Here is an 18,278-nt window from a genome sequence, read left to right on the forward strand (position 1 = left end):
CTAGATCTCTTCCATCCACCCTCAAATAGGGCTCAAACAGCCTCAAGGTTTGCTCACTTATTTCAGATTTTTATTCAAATGTTACTTTCTCAGAAAAGCCTTTGTTCTCAAATGGCAACCCATTGGAATCTTCCTATTCCTCTATTCCTTTACCTTGCATTAATTTTCTCCTTAGTACTTGCCATCACCTAAAATATTATATATCATTTAATTTATCTCACTTATTATCTGACTTCCCCTACTAGACTACAAGTTTCATGAAAGCAAAGGTGCTTTTTTTGTATTATTCCCTTCTCAGTGCCTACAAGACTACCTGGAGCATATGAAGTGCTCAAAACATATTTGATAAATGAAGAAAGAATGAATAAAAAGTCAAAGGAGTAAGAAGAAAGCCTAGAGAAAAAGGTGTAATTAAACCAGAATGGGTAAAATGACAATAGAGCCGCAAGCTGTAAGAGATCAAGTTAGATAAGCAGACAAAAGTACACGTTAGAACAAAAATTAGAATGTCACTAATGACTTTGGCAAAAGCAGTTTGGGAGACAGTTCTCCATGGATCTCTCATTTCTACACCTGTTGCTAGTAGGGATACTGACTGTCCTTTATTCCAGAAGATCATTTCAAGTATGTTTGTATCGTGAACAGCCTTGGAAGATGTGGTATTTACTCTGCAGTAAGAGACACATTTGTTTACAACTTTGGAAGATAAAGATATTGTCTCCCCTCTGTAGCAAAAGGCAGGATGCTTACCACCCATTATTAAAAATTCTGGGCTCTGTATGCTCTGGATTCTTCTCCTGTAATGCAACCCATAGAGTGTGCAGGTAACAGCTCACCCTCTTTGTGTTTCCTTATGGGAACTGGAGCCCAGAAAACAGGTGCAAAAAAATGCTGATTTTTCTGGTTGCTGCTAATGCTGTGAATAATAAATTGTTCATCATCTCTGACCCAAGAGTCTTGTCTCCCGTCAGCATCTATAAAACTATAGCAGGCTAACTTATTAGTATGCAAGTAGGGTAAAATCCCAGGCCTTTTTACAGTTCTAGATAGAGAGATGGCAAAATAACAGGATTTTTGTATAGCTACACTAGCATTAGCACTGATATAGTAATTTACTTCCACTCAATACAGTATTAAATTACACCTTCAAAACTCAAAACCATCATTCAACTTCTCTTTCACCTACATGATATTCATAAATGCATAATAGTTCGCCATTATGTAGGACAGTTCACTACAGTCATTTATCTGGCTCTCATAACTCTTAGCTACAAACAGTATACACACTCATATGATCTTAGGAGAAGTATGAGAATATGAAGCAGAATTTACCATTCTACCTGAAGTATGAAACAGAACTGTTCCATGAGCAAGAAATAAATGATTATTTTTGTATGCCACTGAAATTTTTATATTGTTTGTTATGCAGCAATAGCTGACTGATACAAGACCCAAATATCAACCCTCTTAATGTAATAAAAGTTTACTTCTCCCTTGTGAAATATTCTTAAGGGGAGCAATACAGAACTAGTATGGGAGCTCTGCTACACAAAGTTACCCAAGGACAAAATCTCCTTCTATCTTATTGGTCTACCTTTCCCTCAAAATCATCCTTAGTTCTTGTTCCAAGATAGCTCACTACCTCATTTGTGTTCAAAAAAATGGGATAGAGGAAGGGTGACAGGAATGCAACACACTTGCCTTTTAAAAACATCCCAGATTCTGCACCCACAAAGTCTCCTTATATCCATTAGTCATGTGGCCACACCTAACTACAAGGAAGGTAAAAAGCTTTATTTTTGGCAGTCCTGCACATAGCCAAAAATCAGGGGCTTTACAGGCATACATTGTTTTGTTGTGCTTCTCTTTATTACACTTCACAGTTATTGTGTTTTCTACAAATTGAAGGTTTGTGGCAACCCTGCATGAAGCAAGTCTATTGGTGCCACTTTTCCAACAGTGTTTGCTCACTTCATGTCTCTGTGTCACAGTTTGGTTAACTCTCACAATATTTCAAATTTTTTCATTATTATTATATTTGTTGTGATGATCTGAAATCAGTGATCTTTAATGTAACTACTATGACTCAACTGAAGGCTCAGATGATGGTTAGCATTTTTTAGCAATAAAGTATTTTTAATTAAGGCATGAACGTTGTTTTCTTAGACATAATGCTATTCCACATTTAATACACTATGGTATGGTATAAACATAACTTATATACACTGGGAAACAAAAATAAATTGTGTATCTCACTTAACTGTGATACTCACTTTATTGTGGTGGTTTAAAATTGAACATGCAACATCTCAGAGGTATGTCTGTATCTCTGTTAAAGGAGAGAATGGACATTTAAATACAACTAGCATTATTTGCCACAGTGTACTCATGTGGCAACCCAAATATCCATCACAATCTCTCTCCTTCACATAGAATACATTGATTACCTCCACAAGGGAGAAAATTCCAAAGTCCCACTGGTTACTGTACCCAGCTAAAAGTCTCTCCTCTCTGGATGATGTATAGCTCTTTCCCTTCATTAATCATGGATGTGGAGCCTCATGATTTGGCAACCTACAAACTAAAACAAGTTTATCTGTCCCCATACACTCAATACTCACGGCTTGTGAAGAAGTAGATACTGCAAACTAAACTGCCCCTATTGAGCAAAGAGGGATTGGGAAATTTATAGCAGTCACTGGGCCATGGCAATAATCAAATCCTACTAAGTAGGCATTACAAATATTCCATGAACCAACAATGGATTAGTCTCATCTGGAAGGCCCTGATTCTGCTTTCCTGGAAGAAATGTGCGCTTTCTTCCAAAGCCTTTGGTTCTACCCCCTGGTGGGTGCTGTCCTATCTTTTGTCCTCCCTTGCCATGAATCAAGCAGGTGGTACAAAGATTGCTCTTCTTGGAGACTGTGATATTTTTGTAGCCTTCTCCTTGCTGGTCCAGATTTGGCGGCCCAGGAATTTTCTAAAGGGTTGAACAATTACAGGCTTTTGCAGGCTATGTTGTTGTTCTGTAGCCATACAATTCCCTCAAAACCTTAGCTAGCTTCCAGGCAATTTGTTTTGGATTAGTTCCATATGTAAGTAACTATAGCCAAAGATTTAATCTAGATGTATTCTTTAAGCCTGAAGATGCTTGTCTTTTCCTTATTACCCTGTGTGCTTTCCTTACCCCCTCTCTGGATGGAAGCTACATCCAGGCTATCTAAACCATTTTGTTTGGGTGGAAAAGCAATACTCTTAATTTGATTTTGCTTCTCGTCTGGCTCCCAAATCTGGCAAGACATTGAATTTATCTCCTACTAAGGCAGTGGCTTTGAAGCTACCAGTTATAATTGCTTTGGTTTGGAATACAGGAGTTGACTTTTTCAACCCTCAAAGGCCTCAAATTATAGGACTCTCAGTGAAATTATTTTGCTAACCTGGCACAAAGAGCCTTTCTTAACAGAACTATATGCCCTTCCACCTTTGCTTGCAGACTGGTTAACTCTAGCCTGAGTTCATCTCTGTCATAGGATTTTGCTGGAAGAGCAAGAAGCTGCCAACACACATGAAGATCCTGCAGCTTTCCAGTGATTTCCCCTAATGTTATATATGGCCTCCGTCACCATTTAATCTGCCTTCTAAAATACTGTAATCAACAGTTATATCAATGCTTTGCCTCAGCATATCAAGGGATCAACCAGCTTTTCAACTTCCAATATCTGTGTCTGTGCTTCCTGCCTCCCAAGTGCTAAACATATTATGCCACAGATCTAGGTAATGCCACTTCATGCACCCCATTTCTGGTACCAAATTCTGTCTTAGGAAATGCATAACAGAGATTCAAATACAGTCCATAAAGAAAACAGAGGTTTATTCCTTTCACATTACAGTATGGAAATGATAGTCTAGGGATTTTATGGGGGACCCAGGCTTTTTCTATCACGTAGCTCTGTCATCCCTCAGATACTGCTCTTATCCACATGGTACAACATGATCTATCACCACAAACACTTTTCAAAGCAGCAGGATGGGGAAAAGGTGGCAGAGGGCCAGCTCTTTGTCCTTTAAGGAAAATCTGGAAACCGCACACATCACCTCCAAGGGAGCTTAGAAAATGTAGTGCTTACTCTGTAGCCACATGTCCTGCTACAAAACAAGAGTCCTTTCATTATAGGAGAAGAGGATCATTGATATCAGGGAGCAAAAAATGTCCTTGTAACAGCCTTAAAATAAGTGACATTATTGGGATCTAACATGGTGTTTTGTGAACCATTATTTATAACAATAAGAACTAAGGTGAATAGAACATTATTTTAAGAATAACTGCTCACCTAATGATATTTATAGAATATTTTCCAAGGTATAACATCCAAAATATAAATTTTGATATAAATAAATGTAAATTTACAGTTTACCTTTTGCATTAAATATCTGATACATAATAGGTATTTGATAAATAATTGTTGAATGAAAGAATCAATGAACTGACTAAGTAACAAATATTTACTGAATCCCTGCAATGAGGCCATGACTGTGTAGACACCAAAGACATATTAAAAAAGGTATGACATATGGAAGGGGTTGGCAGCATTTTACTTGATGATACTGGCAACGTGAAGAGCTATACACATCTAATAAACATATAAAATAATAATAATATATAAATAATAAATATAATAAAGAAATTGTCTACACAATTCCCAATGATTATACAGAAAAATAAAACTTCCTAAATTAAATTTTTCTTAAAATAATTTTATAATTTCAAATAAGATAAAAAATTGGGTATCCTTTTTTTAACTCACTCTGAGTAAGAAGGTTACTTTAAGAGCAAATGAATTAATTGGTATTTATTTATGTAATTTTTATATTATACTGAATCTTACACTTAAGATTTTAGTAAAAAGTAACAACATATTTAGCATGAAATTGTGACATGTAATTATTTGCTTAAAATTGGAATGGTTTTCAAGTAATTTAAATCAATGACACATACATGAACTATTTCTTTATAACCATCAAAGCTATTTGTGCTTACATACAAAGAGTAAAATAATTCATTTGTAGTTCTGACAAACAGAGAAAAGAAGAACTTGAACCAATACTTTCAATGAGGTAAACTGTTCCTCTCATTTTTTCACAAATCTTTCTCTTTTCTATTCCTCCATTCCTAGAAGCAGCATTTAGTTATCACCATGGATTATTTTTAGGAATGCATTGCTACAGACTATTGGGATATATTATTTAGAAGGCTGTGCACACAATAAGGGAAATGACCTGTTTACAAACATATATAAAGTGTTTGTTTTATAATCACTCAGGTACATGACACACCCAGATGTTTCTACAGAATAACACCTCAGGAGAAATCACATATCTTTAGCCTTTTATAACTTTTTTTCTCTGTAGTTTTGCATATTTGGGAATGAAGAGATGAACAGAAAAAATTAAGGACAATAGGTGCAGGAAAACAACTGCTCAGTACCTGCCTTGTCACACAAAGAAAAGATTTTTTTTTAAGTCTCCTTGATGAGAATAAATTTTTGTTCTTTGAGAGTGGACAAAGTCATTTATTGCTCTATCAAGCATATAAGGTGAGTAAAAAAGCTGAGAAGTATTTTTCATTACAACACATTTATTAAAAAACATAAACATTGGTGAAAATATTCTGGGAAAGATGGCAAGCTAGGCACACTTATTCCTCTTCATCCAGCTCCAGATTCCCATTAACATGAATGAAAGTATATAAAAAATACGGTGTACACTGTATAAGAACTGGAAACTTTGTGCCAAAAAATGACAGACTTTTTTTAGAAATAGCATAGATAAAACAAATGAAAGAAAAAACTATGTGCTTACTACCAATATTTTATCATCATAAAATAGTTTCCACCTTTTTGTTTTTAGATTTTTCTATCTATAAGTGAAATTTAGACATTCTTTCCTTTATTCAACAAATATTTATTTTCAAAAAATGTTCCTATTCTCCTAGAGCTTACAATTTACTGCCAGGGAGAAAAATAAATGAGTCTGTGAATGTAGCACAGTATCATAGGAGGTACTAAAGGAGGGTTATCCATTGCCACGATGGTGGGCAGCAGCTCGGACACTCACTAGAAGAACAAGCCACTCCCCAAACAGAACTTTTGCAGCCACATATCAATGGCATTCAATGACTGCTGAGCTGCCAGGAGCAGAATTCAAATTATAGGGTTAATAGGCTGTGACCCTGATAGATGCGCCACGGCTTCAGTAGGGACCGCTCCTCTCTAAGGGTCTGAGCCTCACCAGCCTCTCCCCCAGGAGACCGCTGCAGTCAGCCAGCCGCTGCTCTTTGGTAACCATGTGTGACCGAAAGGCCGTGATCAAAAATGCCGATATGTTGGAGGAGATGCAACAGGACTCGGTGGAGTGCGCTACTCAGGCACTGGAGAAATACAGAGAAGGACACTGCTGCCCATATCAAGAAGGAGTTTGACAAGAAGTAGAACCCCACCTGCCACTGCATTGTGGGGAGGAACTTCGGTACTTATGTGACACATGAAACCAAACACTTCATCTACTTCTACCTGGGCCAAGTGGCCATTCTCCTGTTCGAATCTGGTCAAAAGCATGGACTGTGTCACACACCCAGTGATCCATCCAAAAACAAGGACTGTAGCCTAAATTCCAAATATCACAGGCTGAAATCTTCAGCCTTGCCCAAGGGAGCACCTCAATCTTTACTGTGTTGCTTTGTACAGGGCATACTCTGTACTAGTTTGTTGTGGTTATAAAGCAATTAGCAAAACAAAACAAAACAAAAAAACAGGCCATGACCCTGAAGATGAAGAGGCTTCTATGATGTCCAGGCAGCCCACACCTCAGGAAGACTAGGCACGGATTTCCCACATAACCAAGTGACTGCCAATCCAAACAGAGAGCCAGAAATAGAAAACGGGCTTTAACTCAGCGGCTTCTCCAAGCCTATTAAGAACAATGAAGAAAGAGGAGGAAGAGGAAGGGGGCCGGGGAAGGGAGGAAGGAAGGGAGAGAAAGAGGGAAGGAAGAAGGGAAGGAGGGGAAATGGTGAGGGAAGAAGGAGGGAGGGAAACCCTGCAGAGATGTGGTTCCTCTGCTCTGGAGCCCCACATTCCACTGAGGACTTACCGCATGCCAGATACCATTCCAGGTACAGAGCAAAACATGAAATTTCCTGCCCATGGAGCTCACATTCTAGCAGGAGAGGAGCTAGCAAAAGTACAAAGGAAGTAAAATACTTAGTATGTTAGACAGGGATAAATGCAATAAAGAAAAACTTAGTAAGGAACATAAATAAGGGGTGTATAATTTTTCAATAGGTCCGGGAAGGTTTCACAGAAGTGAGTTTGGGAACAAACCTGAAGGATGTGAGGGAGTGTGCCATGAGTAAATCTGGGAGATGAGATTTCCAGCAGAAGGCCCTCGGGCTGAACCATATATGGTGTACTGGAGGAACAGCATGGAGGCTAGAATGGCTGGAGTTGGGAAAATGAGGGGTAATGAGATCAAAAAGACAATGGACTAGAGATGTGTTAGAAGAGAAAGAGAAGTGAGCGATAGCTCTTAGATTTTTGGCTGGGGTTACCATTTACTAAAATGGAAAAGCCTGCAGGACAAGCCAATCCGGAAGGTACAATCAGGACTTTATGTGTATCAGATATTAAAGAAGATATATGGAGTGAACAATTCCATACTGAACCTGGAGATCAAGGGAGAGGTCTAAGTTGGAGACTAATGAATAGGCAGTTGTCAGAGTAGAGAGTGTATTTAAAGCTAAGCTAATAAATACAATCATCAAGGATGCAAAGAAGACAAGGAGGAGAAGAAGTTCAAGGCCAGCCGTGGAGCATGTCAATATTAAAAAATCAAGAAGATAAGGAGGAACCAGCAAAGGAAATAGAGAATGAACAGACAGAGAAGAAAACCTGGGGAAATCCCAAAACTAAGTAAAGAAAGTGTTGCAAAGTATTGAAAAAGATCAGCTGTGTTGAATGCTGCTGTAAGTCAACTAAGATGAGAACTAAGAATTAGCCATTGGATTTGTTTGTTTATTGTCTTCTCTCCTGCTATAATGTAAACATCATTATGGTAGGAAGTTTTTCCTGTCTTAGTCATTAGTAAATTCTGAGGGACTAGAACAGTGTCTGGTACATAATTCATGTTCAATAAATGCATATTAATAAATGAATGAATCTCTGTTGTGAATATAAACATAAAAATAAAAAATAAAATGAAAAGTGTTTTATGATGGTGAAATGCTTGTAAACATTGTTAGAAAGAAAAAAGTAGAACTTTGCTATAAAGCTTCAGGTTCTACATAGCACCAATTTAACTACAAAATGCAGAGAGAGTTGATAGTGTACAGGAAATAAAACTTGGAAATAAAACAAAAATTTGCACCCCTAATTTTTGCTTTAGCATCCAAATTACTTATTTTACCTAAACCTTGCATATTTACAAACATGGCCATTTTACATAATGTTTTGCAATGACACATTACAAATTACAGCTCTTAATCCCAAATCAACTTCTTTCAAAAAGCAATATTTAATTCTATTGGGAGACACTGAAGAACTCCACTAGAATTACACTAGTTGTTCAACATTTCACAGCCTGCTTGAAATCAAGCAGGACCCTGTGGGGCCCTCCCAGGTACAAAAGCCTTTTCATGTCCCCACTTTCATTTGTAGGGAAAACACTTCAGCCTCCTAAACCTTTCCTGAGCTTCAAAGGTCAGATTCAAACAGTTACTAAGCAGGGAAGTGAAGGAATGCAGAAACAAAGGAAAAGCAGTCAAACAATAGTGCAGCAATAAGGTCCTAGCTCCTCCTCAAGGGATGTACCTAACTATCTTTGAGTTCTTCTGCAGGAAGTAAGGACTCCACCCAGGTGGAGGATGGTAACTTCAGGCTGAGCACAAGATCCCTGGAGCACCGCCCTGTTACCTCACTGCCAACCAATCAGAAGAAAATCACACACCCTGCAGTCCGCACCCCAAATTCTGCCTTTAAAACCTCTTTCCTGAAAACCATCATGGAGTTCAGGTTTTTTTAGCATGAGTTGCCTGTTCTCCTTGCTTGGCCCTCACAATAAACCTTTCTCAGCTCCAAATTCTGGCATTTCGGTTTGTTTGGCCTTACTGTGCGTCAGTCACACAAACTTGGATTCAGCAACGTGCTCACACTCTTAAAATCAAATTTTAGACTCACACTATAATAGCCAATCTGAGTCTATACTCTCTGAATACCACTATAATATTTTCCATGAGGCAGAGTCTATAGTTCAAAATGACATAAAATTTCAGCACTATAGCCACCAAAATAAATTAACAAGTGAAATGTTGATGGCATAGTAAGAGTACAACAGTAACATGTCATTAAATGAAGTTAGAGCAGAAACATTTCTAAGAAGTTCCTACTTAGATTTTATCCTGAGATATACAGATATTTCTATAACTTACCAATAATATAATTGGCATATTATCAAAGATACAAATTCAACATATATTTTCTCACCAATTTTTAGGCAAAAGAATATTTGAGTCTTTCAATTAAATGTGTCCCATTGTTTCAACAAGTCTAATGGAGAGTCATCTTATTCAGATAAATAACTCTAGAGCAATTAGTTAGTCCCAGCTGATGACTGATTTTATAATATTAGTTGAATATTGGGTGGGATGCAAGGAAACCTACCAGAATTTTCCTAGGCAATTTGCCAGAGAGAATTCTTGTCAAGAAAAACAGTGCTGTGATTTCAACTTTGAACCCTGAACTGTACATTGTGTGAACATGTCAAATACTCATCCCCCAAATAACCTCATGCTCTTTCTGAAAATCTTGCCAAATGCAATGAATCTGATTTAGTGGAAAAAAAATTTTAAGGCCAAGAAAAATATACACGTTGTATATGGAGTGTCAGTAATTCCGGAAATATTAGTTTACCTCTATTTATGATTTCACTTTAAAAGAATGCAGTGTTGTTTCTGCTGAAAATTTTTTACCATAATTAATTCATTTTTCTCCCAAGGAAACATTTTCTTCATATGTTACTACATTTGTACATTATTTTCTTAGAGTAATTAATTCAGCTTTTTCAAACATGATGCTATTAAGGTCAAGGTTTCAGATTTTGCACCCTCACCCATTCCTCATTCCCAGGCAGATCACTTAAATTATTAAAATTACACGCTGGGACCTAAATCCTGCCCACATCACTTTATAGACTACAGATAAAAAATGGTCCCTCCCTGTTTTCAATATAAAATAGACTTTTTATAAAAAGATGTTGGATGGATAGGAATAGTGGAAGAATGAAAATAGAAATTTTATGGAATTAAGAATCAAACTAGAAATAAAAGGACAGTCATTAATGGGAAGTTCTGTGATACAGAGCCAAGGAATAGCATCAGAACAGGTGTCTGAAGTTACAAAACAGGAGTAAGTTTGGCTGTTCAACAAACTGCTAAAAATGCATCCCTTCAATTTCTGTTGTTTTTTGGGGGGGAGGGGGGGAAACACCTTCTGCAATGGCCTGCTCTCTAGCATATTAACCTTACTAATTATTGTCCAAGAAATGTAAAGTTCAAATGAAGACTTATCCCTTAAAATCATCTGATGATTCTTATTTTTATTTCATAATATCTAATATATGGCAACTAGTCGCTATTTAGTAACCATTTGTGAATAAATATAAACAGACCAAAAAAAAACACATCAGGAAACTAAAGCAACAATGAAAAATAAAATTTGAATCTGCTATTTAATATAAAAACATAAAGAGTGTGACTTCCCCTGCCCTTTTATACAAGTTATAATCATTATAGGTAGTTGAAATAAAAACAAAATGTGCTAAATGCCTTCACCCATATATTATAATGTATCTTTATATCTTGTTTAGATACCTAAATTGACGTTTAATGCAGTACCTTGATTTGGGAAAGGAAAAACTACACAAATGGTGGCAACTACCTCCTATAGAAGAGTAGGTCTTAATCTTACAAAGGTCACAAACTCTTTGAAGACTGAATTTTAAAACAATGAGCCCTTTCTACAGAAATGTGCACATCTTACACAAAATACCATATCCAATTTGGGGACTGTTCATGCCATTCATTAGAACCTGAAAAGGTCCATAAGATGCAGACTAAGAGAACTTTCTATAGAGGAGATGACAGTAAAGTTACAGATTTGTTATTAACTTTAAAAAAGTCAAGAAAGATTAATTATATCAGTGCATAGTATAACATCCCACATATTGTAGAAACCAAATAAATTATTTGTAACTTATATTTCCCAAGCTAAAATTGGTTTTAATAGGCATTAATAGACTAAAACTTATTAATTGGTGATATGCAAAGTAAAATAAAATGAAATATATTGAAGAGGAATTATGTAGGTAAATAAATTTGGATTATTTAATTATGTAGAATTATATAGTTAAATGCTAGATTAAACAAAGTTAAGCAAGAATTTCTTTACTACATAACTTTTGAGAGTTGTTACTATATAAATATACAAAAATGGGATAGATTATGTACCATTTTCTCAACTTATTTTGACCATGAAGTCCCCTTTTCCTCAAAACACCTGTTACCTGTTGCTGGAAATTACTTACGACAGGTGTAGTAAGAGCTACAATTGCTTTTATTAATACTGAATTTTGAATAGAAATAAATCTACATTTAATTTACATTTTATTCCTCTTGAAAGAAACCAAGATATCAGAATAAAAGAAAAATAATATATCTGAGCAGATTTCTTAGAAAATTTCTTTAGATCAAAACATGAGAGAAATTCAGAGAGGTAAGGCAGGGTCACAGGTAACAGTGAGGCAGGTTGAGCCCAGCAGAGAGGGACCCTGCTAAGAGGGTGAGGGTAGAAAATTCAGCGCACATATTGTGGGGCTAGAGCAGCCCTAAAAATGGCACCTTTTTCCACAATTCTTCCCCCAGTGGGAATGTTTTCCTCTACTTTTCACAGACACTGTGTATATCAGCAGGAACCCTGAAGCAAGGATACAGATACTGAGAAACAGAAACTAATTTTTTAAATGTTATATTTGGTTTTGGAACACATTTTGCACTTCTTTCAATAAGCATTCCAAATTTCTTACCATTAATAACTGAAACAAAATGAGAAAGAAACTTAATGAAAACAAAAATGACAAGAACTAAAATATTGCCCTACTGGCCAATGAACTTGACCCTACTCCCATACCTTACCCCTGACTGAGGACGGAGACTATTTTGTAGTTCCTGCGCTCAGCAGAGTGGCACTGATATTACCCCATCTACAGCACTTTATCTCTGATTTATATTTTATAAGTAATAAGTGGGGCAGATGACTGGTAGTTAAGCTAGAATGAAACAAGGAAGAGGTAAATGAACTATTAGGTAACTGATGTTGAAGCAAAAATTGTAACACTGTCTGATTGATTAAATGCATGCAGAGGAGAGGTTTAAAACAATTATGTTATAAACAAAGGAAAATAAAAGGATTAAATGGTAGGTAAGGCTTCTATATTTAACTCAAACGAGAAAAATGATAATAGCAGCAGATTGTGATAAATTACGTATATATCAATATAATTAATCTAGAGCGACCACCAAAAGGCTATGCAAAAAGACACAATCAAAAACAATACAGATGCTGGACACCCTATGCCAAACAACTAGCAAGACAGGAACAAAACCCCACCCATTAGCAGAGGGGCTCCCTAAAATCATAATAAGGTCACAGACACCCCAAAACACACCACCAGATGTGGACCTGCCCACCAGAAAGACAAGATCCAGCCTCATCCACCAGAACACAGGCACCAGTCCCCTCCACCAGGAAGCTTACACAACCCACTGAACCAACCTTAGCCACTAGGGACAGACACCAAAAACAACGGGAACTACGAACCTGCAGCCTGCAAAAAGGAGACCCCAAACACAGTAAGTTAAGCAAAATGAGAAGACAAAGAAACAAACAGCAGATGAAGGAGCAAGGTAAAAACCCACCAGACCTAACAAATGAAGAGGAAATAGGCAGTCTACCTGAAAAAGAATTCAGAATAATGATAGTAAAGATGATCCAAAATCTTGGAAACAGAATGGAGAAAATACAAGAAACGTTTAACAAGGACCTAGAAGAACTAAAGAGCAAACAAACAATCATGAACAACACAATAAATGAAATTTAAAATTCTCTAGAAGGGATCAATAGCAGAATAACTGAGGCAGAAGAACGGATAAGGGACCTGGAAGATAAAATACTGGAAATAACTATTGCAGAGCAGAATAAACAAAAATGAATGAAAAGAATTGATAACAATCTCAGAGACCGCTGGGACAATATTAAACGCACCAACATTTGAATTATAGGGGTCCCAAAAGAAGAAGAGAAAAACAAAGGGACTGAGAAAATATTTGAAGAGATTATAGTTGAAAACTTCCCTAATATGGGTAAGGAAATAGTTTAAAAAGTCCAGGAAGCACAGAGAGTCCCATACAGGATAAATCCAAGGAGAAACATGCCAAGACACATATTAATCAAACTATCAAAAATTAAATACAAAGAAAAAATATTAAAAGCAGCAAGGGAAAAACAACAAATAACACACAGGGGAATCCCCATAAGGTTAACAGATGATCTTTCAGCAGAAACTCTGCAAGCCAGAAGGGAGTGGCAGCATATATTTAAAGTGATGAAGGAGAAAAATTGACAACTAAGATTACTCTACCCAGCAAGGATCTCACTCAGATTTGACGGAGAAATTAAAACTTTACAGACAAGCAAAAGCTAAGAGAATTCAGCACCACCAAACCAGCTTTACAACAAATGCTAAAGGAGCTTCTCTAGGCAAGAAACACAAGAGAAGGAAAAGACCTGCAATAACAAACCCAAAACAATTAAGAAAATGGTAATAGGAACATACATATCGATAATTACCTTAAGTGTAAATGGATTAAATGCTCCAACCAAAAGACACAGACTGGCTGAATGGATACAAAAACAAGGACCCATATATATGCTGTCTACAATAGACCCACTTCAGACCTAGGGACACATACAGACTGAAAGTGAGGGGATGGAAAAAGATACTCCATGCAAATGGAAATCAAAAGAAAGCTGGAGTAGCAATACTCATATCAGACAAAAGAGACTTTAAAACAAAGACTATTACAAGAGACAAAGAAGGACACTACATAATGATCAAGGGGATCAATCCAAGAAGAAGGTATAACAATTGTAAATATTTATGCACCCAACATAGGAGCAGCTTCAATACATAAGGCAAATGCTAACAGCCATAAAAGGGGAAATCTGACAGTAACACAAGCATAGTAGGGGACTTTTAACACCCCACTTTCACCAATGGACAGATCATCCAAAATGAAAAGTAAATAAGGAAACACAAGCTTTGAATGAAACATTAGACTAAGATGGACTTAATTGATATTAATAGGACATTCCATTCAAAAACAACAGGATACACTTTCTTCTCAAGTGCACATGGAACATTCTCCAGGATAGATCATACCTTGGGTCACAAATCAAGCCTCAGTAAATTTAAGAAAATTGAAATCATATCAAGTATCTTTTCTGACAACAATGCTATGAGATTAGATATCAATTATAGGAAAAAACTGTAAAAACTTCAAACACATGGAGGCTAAACAATACGCTACTAAATAACCAAGAGATCACTGAAGAAATCAAAGAGGAAATCAAAAAATATCTAAAAACAAATGACAATGAAAACATGATGACCCAAAACCTACGGGATGCAGCAAAGCAGTTCTAAGAGGGAAGTTTATAGCAATACAATCCTACCTCAAGAAACAAGAAACATCTCAAATAAACAACCTAACCTTACACCGGAAACAATTAGAGAAAAAAGAACAAAAAAACCCCAAAGTTAGCAGAGGAAAGAAATAATAAAGATCATATCAGAAAAAAATGAAAAAGAAATGAAGGGAACAATAGCAAAGATCAATAAAACTAAAAGCTGGTTCTTTGAGAAGATAAACAAAATTGATAAACCATTAGCCAGACTCATCAAGAAAAAAAAGGTGAAGACTCAAATCAACAGATTTAAAAATGAAAAAGGAGAAGTAACACTTGACACTACAGAAATACAAAGGATCATGAGAGATTACTACAAGCAACTATACACCAATAAAATGGACAACCTGGAAGAAATGGACAAATTCTTAGAAAAGCACAACCTTCCAAGACTGAACCAGGAAGAAATAGAAATATAAACAGACCAATCACAAGCACTGAAATTGAGATTGTGATTAAAAATCTTCCAACTAACAAAAGGCCAGGACCAGATGGCTTCATAGGCAAATTTTATCAAATATTTAGAGAAGAGCTAACACCTATCCTTCTCAAACGCTTCCAAAATACAGCAGAGGGAGGAACACTCCCAAACTCATTCTACGAGGCCACCATCACCCTGATACCAAAACCAGACAAAGATGTCACAAGAAAAGAAAACTACAGACCAATATCTCTGATGAACATAGATGCAAAAATCCTCAGCAAAACACTAGCAAACAGAATCTAACAGTACATTAAAGGATCATACACCATGATCAAGTGGGGCTTATCCCAGGAATGCAAGGATTCTTCAGTATACGCAAATCAATCAATATGATACACCATATTAACAAACTGAAGAAGAAAATCTATATGATCATCTCAATAGATGCAGAAAAAGCTTTTGACGAATTTCAACACCAAGTTATGATAAAAACTCTCCAGAAAGTGGGCATAGAGGGAACCTACCTCAACATAATAAAGGCCATATATGACAAACCCACAGCCAACATCGTTCTCAATGGTGAAAAACTGAAACCATTTCCTCTAAGATCAGGAACAAGACAAGGTTGCCCACTCTCACCACCACCATTCAACATAGTTTTGGAAGTTTTAGCCACGGCTTTCAGAGAAGAAAAAGAAATAAAAGGAATCCAAAGTGGAAAAGAAGAAGTAAAACTGTCACTGTTTGCAGATGACATGATACTATACATAGAGAATCCCACAGATGCTACCAGAAAACAACTAGAGCTAATCAATGAATTTGGTAAAGTAGCAGGATACAAAATTAATGCACAGAAATCTCTTGCACTCCTATACACTAACAACGAAAAATCTGAAAGAGAAATTAAGGAAACACTCCCATTTACCACTGCAACAAAAAGAATAAAATACCTAGGTATAAACCTACCTAAGGAGACAAAAGACCTGTATGCAGAAAACTATAAGACACTGATGAAAGAAACTGAAGAGTATACAAAAAGATGGAAAGATATACCATGTTCTTGGAATGGAAGGATCAACATTGTGAAAATGACTATACTACCCAAAGCAATCTGCAGATTCAGTGCAATCCCTATCAAACTACCAAGGGCATTTTTCACAGAACTAGAACAAAAAAATTTTACAATTTGTATGGAAACACAAGAGACCCCGAATAGCCAAAGCAATCTTGAGAAAGAAAAACGGAGCTGGAGGAATCAGGCTCCTGGACTTCAGACTATACAACAAAGGCATAGTAGTCAAGACAGTATGGCACAAAAACATAAATATAGATCAACAGAACAGGACAGAAAGCCCAGAGATAAACCCCACACATATGGTCACCTTATCTTTGACTAAGGAGGCAAGAATATACAATGGAGAAAAGACAGCCTCTTCAATAAGTGGTGCTGGGAAAACTGGACAGCTACATGTAAGAGAATGAAATTAGAACACTTTCTAAAACGATACACAAAAATAAACTCAAAATGGATTAAAGACCTAAATGTAAAGCCAGACACTATAAAACTCTTAGAGGAAAACATAGGCAGAACACTCTATGACATAAATCACAACAAGATCCATTTTGACCCACCTCCTAAAGAAATGGAAATAAAAACAAAAATAAACAAACGGTACCTAATGAAACTTAAAAGCTTTTGCACAGCAAAGGAAACCATAAACAAGATGAAAAGACAACCCACAGTATGAGAGAAAATATTTGCCAATGAAGCAACTGACAAAGGATCAATCTCCAAAATACACAAGCAGCTCATGCAGCTCAATTTCAAAAAAACAAACACCCAACCTAAAAATGGGCAGAAGACCTACATAGACATTTCTCCAAAGAAGATATAGATTGCCAACAAACACATGAAAGGATGGTCAACAACACTAATCATTAGAGAAATGCAAATCAAAACTACAATGAGGTATCACCTTACACGGGTCAGCATGGCCATCATCAAAAAATCTACAAACAATAAATGCCAGAGAGGGTGTGGAGTAAAGGGAACCCTCTTGCACTGTCAGTGGGAATGTAAATTGATACAGCCACTATGGAGAACAGTATGGAGGTTCCTTTAAAAACTAAAAATAGAATTACCATACGACCCAGCAATCCCACTACTGGGCATATACCCTGAGAAAACCATAATTCAAAAAGAGACATGTACCACAACGTTCACTGCAGCACTATTTACAACAGCCAGGACATGGAAGCAACCTAAGTGTCCATCGACAGATGAATAGATAAAGAAGATGTGGCACATTATACAATGGAATATTACTGAGCCATAAAAAAGAAACAAAATTGAGTTATTTGTAGTGAGGTAGATGGACCTAGAGTCTGCCATACAGAGTGAAGTAAGTCAGAAAGAGAAAAACAAATACCATATGCTAACACATATATATGAAATCTAAAAAAAAAAAAAAAAAAAGTCTGATGAACCTAGGGGTAGGATAGGAATAAAGATGCAGATGTAGAGAATGGACTTGAGGACACAGGTGAGGGGGGGAAGGGAAGCAGGGACAAAGTGAGAGAGTGGCACTGACATATATATACTTCCAAATGTAAAACAGATAGCTAGTGGGAAGCAGCTGCATAACACAGGGAGATCAGCTCGGTGCTTTGTGACCACCTAGAGGGGTGGGATAGGGAGGGTGGGAGCGAGGCACAAGAGGGAGGGGATATGGGGATATATGTATACATATAGCTGATTCACTTTGTTAGACAGCAGAAACTAACACAACATTGTAAAGCAATTATACTCCAATAAAGATGTTAATTTTAAAAATCCCAATACTACCCAAAGAGATCTACAGAGTCAATGCAATTTCTAACAATATCCTGATGACATTTTTTGCAGAAATACAAAAACCCTTCCTATCATTTATACGGAATCTCAAGGGACCCTAAATAGCCAGAACAATCTTGAAAAAAAACTAAATTGGAGGACTCATACT

General features: G+C 36.6%; 1 protein-coding gene and 1 pseudogene across 3 annotated transcripts in view; one reads left to right on the top strand and one right to left on the bottom strand.

Annotated features, from left to right (window-relative positions):
- Positions 1–18,278, bottom strand: part of CFAP299 (cilia and flagella associated protein 299) — a 623,597-nt gene that overhangs the window by 523,390 nt on the left and 81,929 nt on the right. The gene's annotated exons all lie outside the window — the stretch shown is intronic.
- LOC309627763 (dynein light chain 1, cytoplasmic pseudogene) lies at positions 5,964–10,528 on the top strand (annotated as a pseudogene). The gene has a single exon. The product of its transcript is annotated as a dynein light chain 1, cytoplasmic pseudogene (transcript).

Source organism: Balaenoptera borealis (genome assembly GCF_965194805.1).
Source record: "Balaenoptera borealis genome assembly, chromosome: 4".
Lineage (NCBI taxonomy): Eukaryota > Metazoa > Chordata > Mammalia > Artiodactyla > Balaenopteridae > Balaenoptera > Balaenoptera borealis.